The sequence below is a fragment of the Panulirus ornatus genome, chromosome 15, assembly GCF_036320965.1.
Source record: "Panulirus ornatus isolate Po-2019 chromosome 15, ASM3632096v1, whole genome shotgun sequence".
NCBI lineage: Eukaryota > Metazoa > Arthropoda > Malacostraca > Decapoda > Palinuridae > Panulirus > Panulirus ornatus.
This window is the reverse complement of record NC_092238.1, coordinates 57638609-57650040: the sequence shown is the minus strand read 5'-3', so window position 1 is coordinate 57650040 and position 11432 is coordinate 57638609. Positions and strand designations below refer to the sequence as shown.

The following is an 11432-nucleotide window of genomic DNA, read 5'->3' as shown; positions in this document are numbered from 1 at the left end:
TCAACCCTACTGTACCTAATAACCTTGCTCTTATTCACATTTACTCTTAACTTTCTTCTTTCACACACTTTACCAAACTCAGTCACCAGCTTCTGCAGTTTCTCACATGAATCAGCCACCAGCGCTGTATCATCAGCTAACAACAACTGACTCACTTCCCAAGCTCTCTCATCCACAACAGACTGCATACTTGCCACCCTTTCCAAAACTCTTGCATTCACCTCCCTAACAACCCCATCCATAAACAAACTAAACAACCATGGAGACATCACACACCCCTGCCGCAAACCTACATTCACTGAGAACCAATCACTTTCCTCTCTTCCTACACGTACACATGCCTTACATACTCGATAAAAACTTTTCACTGCTTCTAACAACTTGCTACCACACCATATATTCTTAAAACCTTCCACAGAGCATCTCTGTCATATGCCTTCTCCAGATCAATAAATGCTACATATAAATCCATTTGTTTTTCTAAGTATTTCTCACAAACATTCTTCAAAGCAAACACCTGATCCACACATCCTCTACCACTTCTGAAACCACACTGCTCTTCCCCAATCTGATGCTCTGTACATGCCTTCACCCTCTCAATCAATACCCTCCCATATAATTTACCAGTAATACTCAACAAACTTTTACCTCTGTAATTTGAGCACTCACTCTTATCCCCTTTGCCTTTGTACAATGGCACTATGCAAGCATTCCGCCAATCCTCAGGCACCTCACCATGAATCATACATACATTAAATAACCTTACCAACCAGTCAACAATACAGTCACCCCCTTTTTTAATAAATTCCACTGCAATACCATCCAAACCTGCTGCCTTGCCGGCTTTCATTTTCCGTAAAGCTTTTACTACCTCTTCTCTTTTTACCGAATCATTTTCCCTAGCCCTCTCACTTTGCACAACACCTCGACCAAAACACCCTATATCTGCCACTCTATCATCAAACACATTCAACAAACCTTCAAAATACTCACTCCAACTCCTTCTCACCTGACCACTACTTGTTTTCATCTCCCCATTAGCCACCTTCACTGAAGTTCTCATTAGCTTCCTTGTCATACGCACTTTATTTACCTCTTTCCAAAACATCTTTTTATTCTCCCTGAAATTTAATGATACTCTCTCACCCCAACTCTCATTTGCCCTCTTTTTCACCTCTTGCACCTTTCTCTTGACATCCTGCCTCTTTCTTTTATACCTCTCCAACTCATTTGCATTTTTTCCCTGCAAAAATCTTCCAAATGCCTCTCTCTTCTCTTTCACTAATACTCTTACTTCTTCATCCCACCACTCACTACCCTTTCTAATCAACCCACCTCCCAGGCTTCTCATGCCACAAGCATCTTTTGCGCAATCCATCACTGCTTCCCTAAATACATCCCATTCCTACCCCACTCCCCTTACCTCCTTTGTTCTCACCTTTTTCCATTCTGTACTCAGTCTATCCTGGTACTTCCTCATACAAATCTCCTTCCCAAGCTCACTTACTCTCGCCACTCTCTTCACCCCAACATTCTCTCTTCTTTTCTGAAAACCCCCACAAATCTTCACCTTCGCCTCCATAAGATAATGATCAGACATCCCTCCAGTGCGCACCTCTCAGCACATTAACATCCAAAAATCTCTCTTTCTTGCGTCTATCAATTAACACGTAATCCAATAACGCTCTCTGGCCATCTCTCCTAATTACATACGTATACTTATGTATATCTCGCTTTTTAAACCAGGTATTCCCAATCACCAGTCCTCTTCAGCACATAAATCTACAAGCTCTTCACCATTTCCATTTACAACACTGAACTCTCCATGTATACCACCTATTCCCTCAAGTGCCACATTACTCACCTTTGCATTCAAATCACCCATCACTATAACCCGGTCTCTTGCATCAAAACCACTAACACACTCATTCAGCTGCTTCCAAAACACTTGCCTCTGATAATATTTCTTCTCATGCCCAGGTGCATATGCACCAATAATTACACATCTCTCTCCATCAACTTTCAGTTTTACCCATATCAATCTAGAATTTACTTTCTTACACTCTATCACATACTCCCACAACTCCTGGTTCAGGAGTAGTGCTACTCCTTCCATTGCCCTTGTCCTCTCACTAACCCCTGACTTTACTCCCAAGACATTCCCAAACCACTCTTCCCCTTTACCCTTTAGCTTCGTTTCACTCAGAGCCAAATCATCCAGGTTCCTTTCCTCAAACACTCTACCTATCTCTCCTTTTTTCTCATCTTGGTTACATCCACACACATTTAGACACCCCAATCAGAGACTTCGAGGAGGATGAGCACTCCTCGCGTGACTCCTTCTTCTGTTTCCCCTTTAGAAAGTTAAAATACAAGGAGGGGAGGGTTTCTGGCCCCCCGCTCCCGTCCCCTTTAGTCGCCTCCTATATATATATATATATATATATATATATATATATATATATATATATATATATATATATATATATATATATATATATATATACATATATATATATATTTTTTTTGCCTTGTCGCTGTCTCCCGCGTTTGCGAGGTAGCGCAAGGAAACAGACGAGAGAAATGGCCCAACCCACCCCCATACACAATGTATATACATACACGTCCATACACGCAAATATACATACCTATACATCTCAATGTACACATATATATACACACACAGACACATATTTATATACCCATGCACACAATTCACACTGTCTGCCTTTATTCATTCCCATCGCCACCTCGCCACACATAGAATACCATCCCCCTCCCCCCTCATGTGTGCGAGGTAGCACTAGGAAAAGACAACAAAGGCCCCATTCGTTCATACTCAGTCTCTAGCTGTCATGCAATAATTCCCGAAACCACAGCTCCCTTTCCACATCCAGGCCCCACAACTTTCCATGGTTTACCACAGACGCTTCACATGCCCTGATTCAATCCACTGACAGTACGTCAACCCCGGTATACCACATCGTTCCAATTCACTCTATTCCTTGCCCGCCTTTCACCCTCCTGCACGTTCAGGCCCCGATCACACAAAATCTTTTTCACTCCATCTTTCCATCTCCAATTTGGTCTCCCACTTCTCGTTCCCTCCACCTCCGACACATATATCTTCTTGGTCAATCTTTCCTCACTCATTCTCTCCATGTGCCCAAACTATTTCGAAACACCCTCTTCTGTATATATATATATATACATATATATATATATATATATATATATATATATATATATATATATATATATATATATATATATATATATATATATATATATATATATATATATATATATACAATTAAGAGAGAGAGAGAGAGAGAGAGAGAGAGAGAGAGAGAGAGAGAGAGAGAGAGAGAGAGAGAGAGAGAGAGAGAGAGAGAGAGAGAGAGAGAGAGAGAGAGATCTTCCTATGACTGTTAAATTTAAGTAGTTGCACTCGGGCAGAGTGCTACTACTCGATGCCTTTATTAACCATAATCAAATTTATACTGTATGTTCTGAGAATTATCTGCAGAATACTTTTCTTTCACACATTCTACTTACTTTTATGTTTCTATTTTCTCCACTTTACATCTGTCATAGGCTGACTTTACTGGTACTCCTCATATAATTTCTTATTTCGTACATTTCTGATGAGTATCGATAACAAAATGATTTCTTCTCAATTAATCTAATTTTTGGGATCATATCTTTCAGATATCTTTCTCTCTTTCGATACATCGTGTCACATAAATTTTTAGCTGTTATTGAGGCCGAATTAATCTCATGAATTCAGACTTCCATTCTCTCAATACAGAGCTTATCCTATTACACACTACACTGAAATAAAAACCTCCATTGATCAATGTCTTATAGATCTACAAACCTGACTTTGTTCCAGGTCATTACTTTTCCCAGAGCTCAGACTCAGACACTGTGCCAACCTTTGAACGATCAATATTAAATTTCAGTTTGGACATTTACAGTAAATGCAGTTCTCATATTTATAAAATTCCGAACACTCCCTCTTTCCATTTAGTCGTATTTCACAGTTCGATTCCCCTGTCTGAGACACACTCACACTGGGATGAAAGAATACTGCATTTACCTTATATCATTTGCCCTCCCAGAATTTTCTCAGCTGTAATCCTCACAGCAAAACTTTCGTTCTCCAAATTTTGAGTTTTTATTTATTCATCCAGATGGCACTTACTGGGTCTGTGAACCATGGAGTCTATTGTTTTACTTTTTAACCTCATACAAGTGGTGAAGTATTCTTTCTTTCAATCCATTTTTAACTACTGCTTAACCTTGCGTCCATATCTGAAAAGGCGAAGGACTGTTCAATTCCAGATTATTTGTGAATGAAATGCAATGGAAGTCAATGTGTTCTGTCACTTCAGGTTATGTTTTGGTTCGTTTCTAAGTTTATGAAAATGTATATAGATGATTCTGTTCGGGCACGATGGCCGAGAGGAATGCTGGGAACAGGTGATGCTTTCCTAGGAATGGCCAACAAGTGAGCCTACTCTTACTATATTCTTTATAAGCCCGCCTCTCCTTATCCGTTCCCTAGGTCCTATGGCTCTTATAACCCACCCAGTCTCCAGGGAACATCTTTCCTGCCCGTTGTCTTCTCCTTAGGACTCGGTCTTTTAACCAAACAGATCTCTCTCTCTCTCTCTCTCTCTCTCTCTCTCTCTCTCTCTCTCTCTCTCTCTCTCTCTCTCTCTCTCTCTCTCTCTCTCTCTCTCTCTCTCTCTCTCTCTCTCTCTCTCTCTCTCTCTCTCTCTCTCTCTCTCTCTCTCTCTCAAACAGTTTCCATACCTACTCTCCCGAGGTACTCCCACTTTAAGTGCTCTCACCATCCAGCAGAACACCTTATCCCAAAAAGCTTTACCACCCCATTCCACAAGCACCCCACTCCCCAGAGAATATCTTTAAAAACAAGGAGGTTTCTCCCTCCCCCAGCAACACTTCTAACGCTCGCGTCTCATCAAAGGGAAACACTTCCACGCTACGTGTCTTCAACAAAATTCCTTTTCAGTTGCATCTCTTATGCAAGACATTTCATTTATAGCTTTGTCTTCCTCCACTAATTACGACATCACTTCATGTATTCATATGTGTTTCTCCCCCCCCCCTCTCTCTCTCTCTCTCTCTCTCTCTCTCTCTCTCTCTCTCTCTCTCTCTCTCTCTCTCTCTCTCTCTCTCTCTCTCTCTCTCTCTCTCTCTCTCTCAATTAATTTCCTTTGCTGGAAATCTCATATCTTCATCTCTCCTTTACTTCATTTTCTTTATATCTTAGCTCTAAATGTTTCCCTTCACCTTTGTATGAATCAGTTCTCTTACAATCCCAATGCCGATGCATCTCCCTTAAGCTATTCTATCACCTATATTTTGACATCTGTTGCTTTTGTAACTCACAATCCCTTATATAACTAATCAATTCTAGCAATAAAATCTGTCACTCATTATCTCTCATTTTCACTGATAGTTCAACAAATTTCTCAATAAAACCTATATCTCTCTGGAATCTCTACAATATTCATTCTAATTGCTAATTATTGGCTATAGTCTCAGATGGTATTTTATTTCAACATCCATTGCATATTCACCTCTTGACAACGTATCTCGTATAATATATATATATATATATATATGTATATATATATATATATATATATGTGTATATATATATATATATATATATATATATATATATATATATATATATATATATATATATATATATATATATATATATTTTCTTTTTTTTTTGCCGCTGTCTCCCGCGTTTGCGATGTAGCGCAAGGAAACAGCCGAAAGAAATGGCCCAACCAACCCCCAAACACATGTATATACATACACGTCCACACACGCAAATATACATACCTACACAGCTTTCCATGGTTTACCCCAGACGCTTCAAATACCCTGATCCAATCCACTGACAGCACGTCAACCCCGGTGTACCACATCCATCCAATTCACCCTATTCCTTGCCCTCCTTTCACCCTTCTGCATGTTCAGGCCCAGATCACACAAAATATTTTTCACTCCATCTTTCCACCTCCAATTTGGTCTCCCACTTCTCCTCGTTCCCTCCACCTCCGACACATATATCCTCTTGGTCAATCTTTCCTCACTCATTCTCTCCATGTGCCAAAACCATTTCAAAACACCCTCTTCTGCTCTCTCAACCACGCTCTTTTTATTTCCACACATCTCTCTTACCCTTACGTTACTTACTCGATCAAACCACCTCACACCACATATTGTCCTCAAACACCTCATTTCCAGCACATCCACCCTCCTGCGCACAGCTCTATCCATAGCCCACGCCTCGCAACCATACAACATTGTTGGAACCACTATTCCTTCAAACATACCCATTTTTGCTTTCCGAGATAATGTTCTCGACTTCCACACATTCTTCAAGGCTCCCAGGATTTTCGCCCCCTCCCCCACCCTATAATCCACTTCCGCTTCCATGGTTCCATCCGCTGCCAGATCCACTCCCAGATATCTAAAACACTTTACTTCCTCCAGTTTTTCTCCATTCAAACGTACCTCCCAATTGACCTGACCCTCAACCCTACTGTACCTAATAACCATGGAAAGTTGTGTGGGGCCTGGATGTGGAAAGGGAACTGTGGTTTCGGGCATTATTGCATGACAGCTAGAGACTGAGTGTGAACGAATGGGGCCTTTGTTGTCTTTTCCTAGCGCTACCCCGCACACATGAGGGGGGAGGGGGATGGTATTCCATGTGTGGCGAGGTGGCGATGGGAATGAATAAAGGCAGACAGTGTGAATTGTGTGCATGGGTATATATGTATGTGTACATTGAGATATATAGGTATGTATATTTGCGTGTGTGGACGTGTATGTATATACATGTGTATGGGGGTGGGTTGGGCCATTTCTTTCGTTTGTCTCCTTGCGCTACCTCGCAAACGCGGGAGACAGCGACAAAGTAAAATAATAATAAATAAAATATATATATATATATATATATATATATATATATATATATATATATATATATATATATATATATATATATATATATATATATATATATATATATATATATATATATATATATATATTTTGGAGAGGATCACAATTTTGCGCATGATCAAGATATTCCTATGAGTCTAAAGGGAAAATGAAACACGAAAAGCTCCCAATTGCACTTTCGTGTAATAATCACATCATCAGGGGAGACACAAGAGAGAAATATAACAGTCATTTGATATACATAGAAGAGACGAAGCTAGAACGTTAGTGCCATCGAACAACGGCAAAGGGGATAAAAGTGAGTCCTTAAATTACAGAGGTATAAGTTTGTTGAGTATTCCTGGGAAATTATATGGGAGGGTATTGATTGAGAGGGTGAAGGAATGTACAGAGCATCAGATTGGGGAAGAACAGCGTGGTTTCAGAAGTGGTAGAGGATGTGTGGATCAGGTGTTTGCTTTGAAGAATGTATGTGAGAAATACTTAGAAAAGCAAATATATTTGTATGTAGCATTTATGGATCTAGAGAAGGCATATGATTGAGTTGATAGAGATGCTCTGTGGAAGTTATTAAGAGTATATGGTGTGGGAGGTAAGTTGTTAGAAGCAGTGAAAAGTTTTTATCGAGGATGTAAGGCATGTGTACGTGTAGGAAGTGAGGAAAGTGATTGGTTCTCAATGAATGTAGGTTTGCGGCAGGGATGTGTGATGTCATCAGGGTTGTTCAATTTGTTTATGGATGGGTTTGTTAGGGAGGTGAATGGAAGAGTTTTGGAAAGAGGGGCAAGTATGAAGTCTGTTGTGGATGAGAGAGCTTGGGAAGTGAGTCAGTTGTTATTCGCTTATGATGCAGCGCTGGTGGCTGATTTGTGTGAGAAATTGCAGAAGCTGGTGACTGAGTTTGGTAAAGTGTGTGAAAGAAAAAAGCTGAGAGTAAATGCAAATAAAGGCAAGGTTATTAGGTACAGTAGGGTTGAGGGTCAAGTCAATTGGGATGTAAGTTTGAATGGAGAAAAACTGGAGGAAGTGAAGTGCTTTAGATATCTGGGAGTGGATTTGGCAGCGGATGGAACCATGGAATTGGAAGTGAATCATAGGGTGTGCGTGGGGGGGGGGAGAGAAAGTTCTGGGAGCATTGAAGAACGTGTTGAAGTCAAGAACATTGTCTTGGAAAGCAAAAAAAGGTATGTTTGAAGGAATACTGGTTCCAACAATGTTATATGGTTGCAAGGCGAGGGCTATGGATAGAGTTGTGCGCAGCAGGTTCGATGTGCTGGAAATGAGATGTTTGAGGATATTATGTGGTGTGAGGTGGCTTGATCGAATAAGTAATGATAGGGTAAAAGAGATGTGTGGTAATAAAAAGAGTGTGGTTGAGAGAGCAGAAGAGGGTGTGTTGAAATGGTTAGGTCACATTGAGAGAATGAGTGATGAAAGATTGACCAAGAGGATATATGTGTCAGAGGTGGAGGGAACGAGAAGTGGGAGACCAAATTGGAGGTGGAAATATGTAGTGAAAAAGATTTTGAGTGATCGGGGCCTGAACATGGAGGAGGGTGAAGGGCGTGCAAGGAATAGAGTGAATTGAAACGATGTGGTATACCGGGGTCGACGACCTGCTGTCAATGGTTTGAACCAGGGCATGTGAAGCGTCTGGGGTAAATCATGGAGAGTTGTGTGGGGCCTGGATGTGGAAAGGGAGCTGTGGTTTCTATGCATTATTACATGACAGCTAGAGACTGAGTGTGAACGAAAGTGGCCCCTTTTTGTCATCTCCTAGCGCTACCTCGCGCATACTTGGGGGGAGGGGGTGGTTATTTTCATGTGTGGCGGGGTGGAGATGGGAATGAGTAAAGGCAGACAGTATGAATTATTTGCATGTGTATATATGTATATGTCTCTGTGTACATATATATATGTATACGTCGAGATGTATAGTTATGTATATATTGCGTGTGTGGATGTGTATGCATATACATGTGTATGTGGGCGGGTTGGGCCATTCTTTCGTCTGTTTCCTTGCGCTACTTCGTTAACGCGGGAGACAGCGACAAAGCAATATATATATACATATATTTTTTTTTTTTTTTTTTTTTTTTTTTTTTCAAACTATTCGCCATTTCCCGCGTTAGCGAGGTAGCGTTAAGAACAGAGGACTGGGCCTTTTTTGGAATATCCTCACCTGGCCCCCTCTGTTCCTTCTTTTGGAAAATTAAAAAAAAAAAAAACGAGAGGGGAGGATTTCCAGCCCCCCGCTCCCTCCCCTTTTAGTCGCCTTCTACGACACGCAGGGAATACGTGGGAAGTATTCTTAATCCCCTATCCCCAGGGATAATATACATATATATATATATATATATATATATATATATATATATATATATATATATATATATATATATATATATATATATATATATATATATATATCCCTGGGGATAGGGGAGAAAGAATACTTCCCACGTATTCCCTGCGTGTCGTAGAAGGCGACTAAAAGGGAAGGGAGCGGGGGGCTGGAAATCCTCCCCTCTCGTTTTTTTTAATTTTCCAAAAGAAGGGACAGAGAAGGGGGCCATTTGAGGATATTCCCTCAAAGGTCCAGTCCTTTGTTCTTAACGCAACCTCGCTAATGCGGGAAATGGCGAATAGTATGAAAGAAAAAAAAAAAAAAAAAAAATATATATATATATATATATATATATATATATATATATATATATATATATATATATATATATATATATATATATATATATATATATATATATATATATATATATATAATACATATATATATATATATATATATATATATATATATATATATATATATATATATATATATATATATATATATATATATATATATATATATATATACATATATATATATATATATATATATATATATATATATATATATATATATATATATATATATATATATATATATATATATATATATATATATATATATATATATATATATATATATATATATATATATATATATAGTGCCATTGTACAAAGGCAAAGGGGATAAGAGTGAGTGCTCAAATTACAGAGGTATAAGTTTGTTGAGTATTCCTGGTAATTTATATGGGAGGGTATTGATTGAGAGGGTGAAGTCATGCACAGAGCATCAGATTGGGGAAGAGCAGTGTGGTTTCAGGAGTGGCAGAGGATGTGTCGATCAGGTGTTTGCTTTGAAGAATGTATGTGAGAAATACTTAGAAAAGCAAATGGATTTGTATGTAGCATTTATGGATCTGGAGAAGGCATATGATAGAGTTGATAGAGATGCTCCGTGGAAGGTATTAAGAATATATGGTGTGGGAGGCAAGTTGTTAGAAGCAGTGAAAAGTTTTTATCGAGAACGTAAGGCATGTGTACGTGTAGGAAGAGAGGAAAGTGATTGGTTCTCAGTGAATGTAGGTTAGCGGCAGGGGTGTGTGATGTTTCCATGGTTGTTTACTATGTTTATGGATGGGGTTGTTAGGGAGGAGAATGCAAGAGTTTTGGAAATACGGGGCAAGTATGAAGTCTGTTGTGGATGAGAGAGCTTGGGAAGTGGGTCAGTTGTTGTTCGCTGATGATACAGCGCTGGTGGCTGATTCATGTGAGAAACTGCAGAAGCTGGTGACTGAGTTTGGTAAATGTGTGAAAGAAGAGAGTTAAGAGTAAATGTGAATAAGAGCAAGGTTATTAGGTACAGTAGGGTTGAGAGTCAAGTCAATTGGGAGGTAAGTTTGAATGGAGAAAAACTGGAGGAAGTAAAGTGTTTTAGATATCTGGGAGTGGATCTGGCAGCGGATGGAACCATGGAAGCGGAAGTGAATCATAGGGTGGGGGAGGGGGCGAAAATCCTAGGAGCCTTGTAGAATGTGTGGAAGTCGAGAACATTATCTCGGAAAGCAAAATTGTGTATTTTTGTAGGAATAGTGGTTCCAACAATGTTGTATGGTTGCGAGGCGTGGGCTATGGATAGAGTTGTGCGCAGGAGAGTGGATGTGCTGGAAATGAGATGTTTGAGGACAATGTGTAGTGTGAGGTGGTTTGATCGAGTAAGTAATGTAAGGATAAGAGAGATGTGTGGAAATAAAAAGAGCGTGGTTGAGAGAGCAGAAGAGGGTGTTTTGAGAATGAGTGAGGAAAGATTGACCAAGAGGATATATGTGTCGGAGGTGGAGGGAACGAGAAGTGGGAGACCAAATTGGAGGTGGAAAGATGGAGTGAAAAAGATTTTGTGTGATCGGGGCCTGAACATGCAGGAGGGTGAAAGGCGGGCAAGGAATAGAGTGAATTGGATCGATGTGGTATACCGGGGTTGACGTGCTGTCAGTGGATTGAATGAGGGCATGTGAAGCGTCTGGGGTAAACCATGGAAAGTTGTGTGGGGCCTGGATGTGGAA

General features: G+C 39.7%; 1 protein-coding gene across 1 annotated transcript in view; it reads left to right on the top strand.

The window, feature by feature from the left end:
- The window catches only part of LOC139753639 (kin of IRRE-like protein 2), a gene marked incomplete at its 5' end in the record, with an annotated part of 622394 nt that overhangs the window by 391596 nt on the left and 219366 nt on the right, over window positions 1–11432 (top strand). The window lies entirely within an intron of this gene.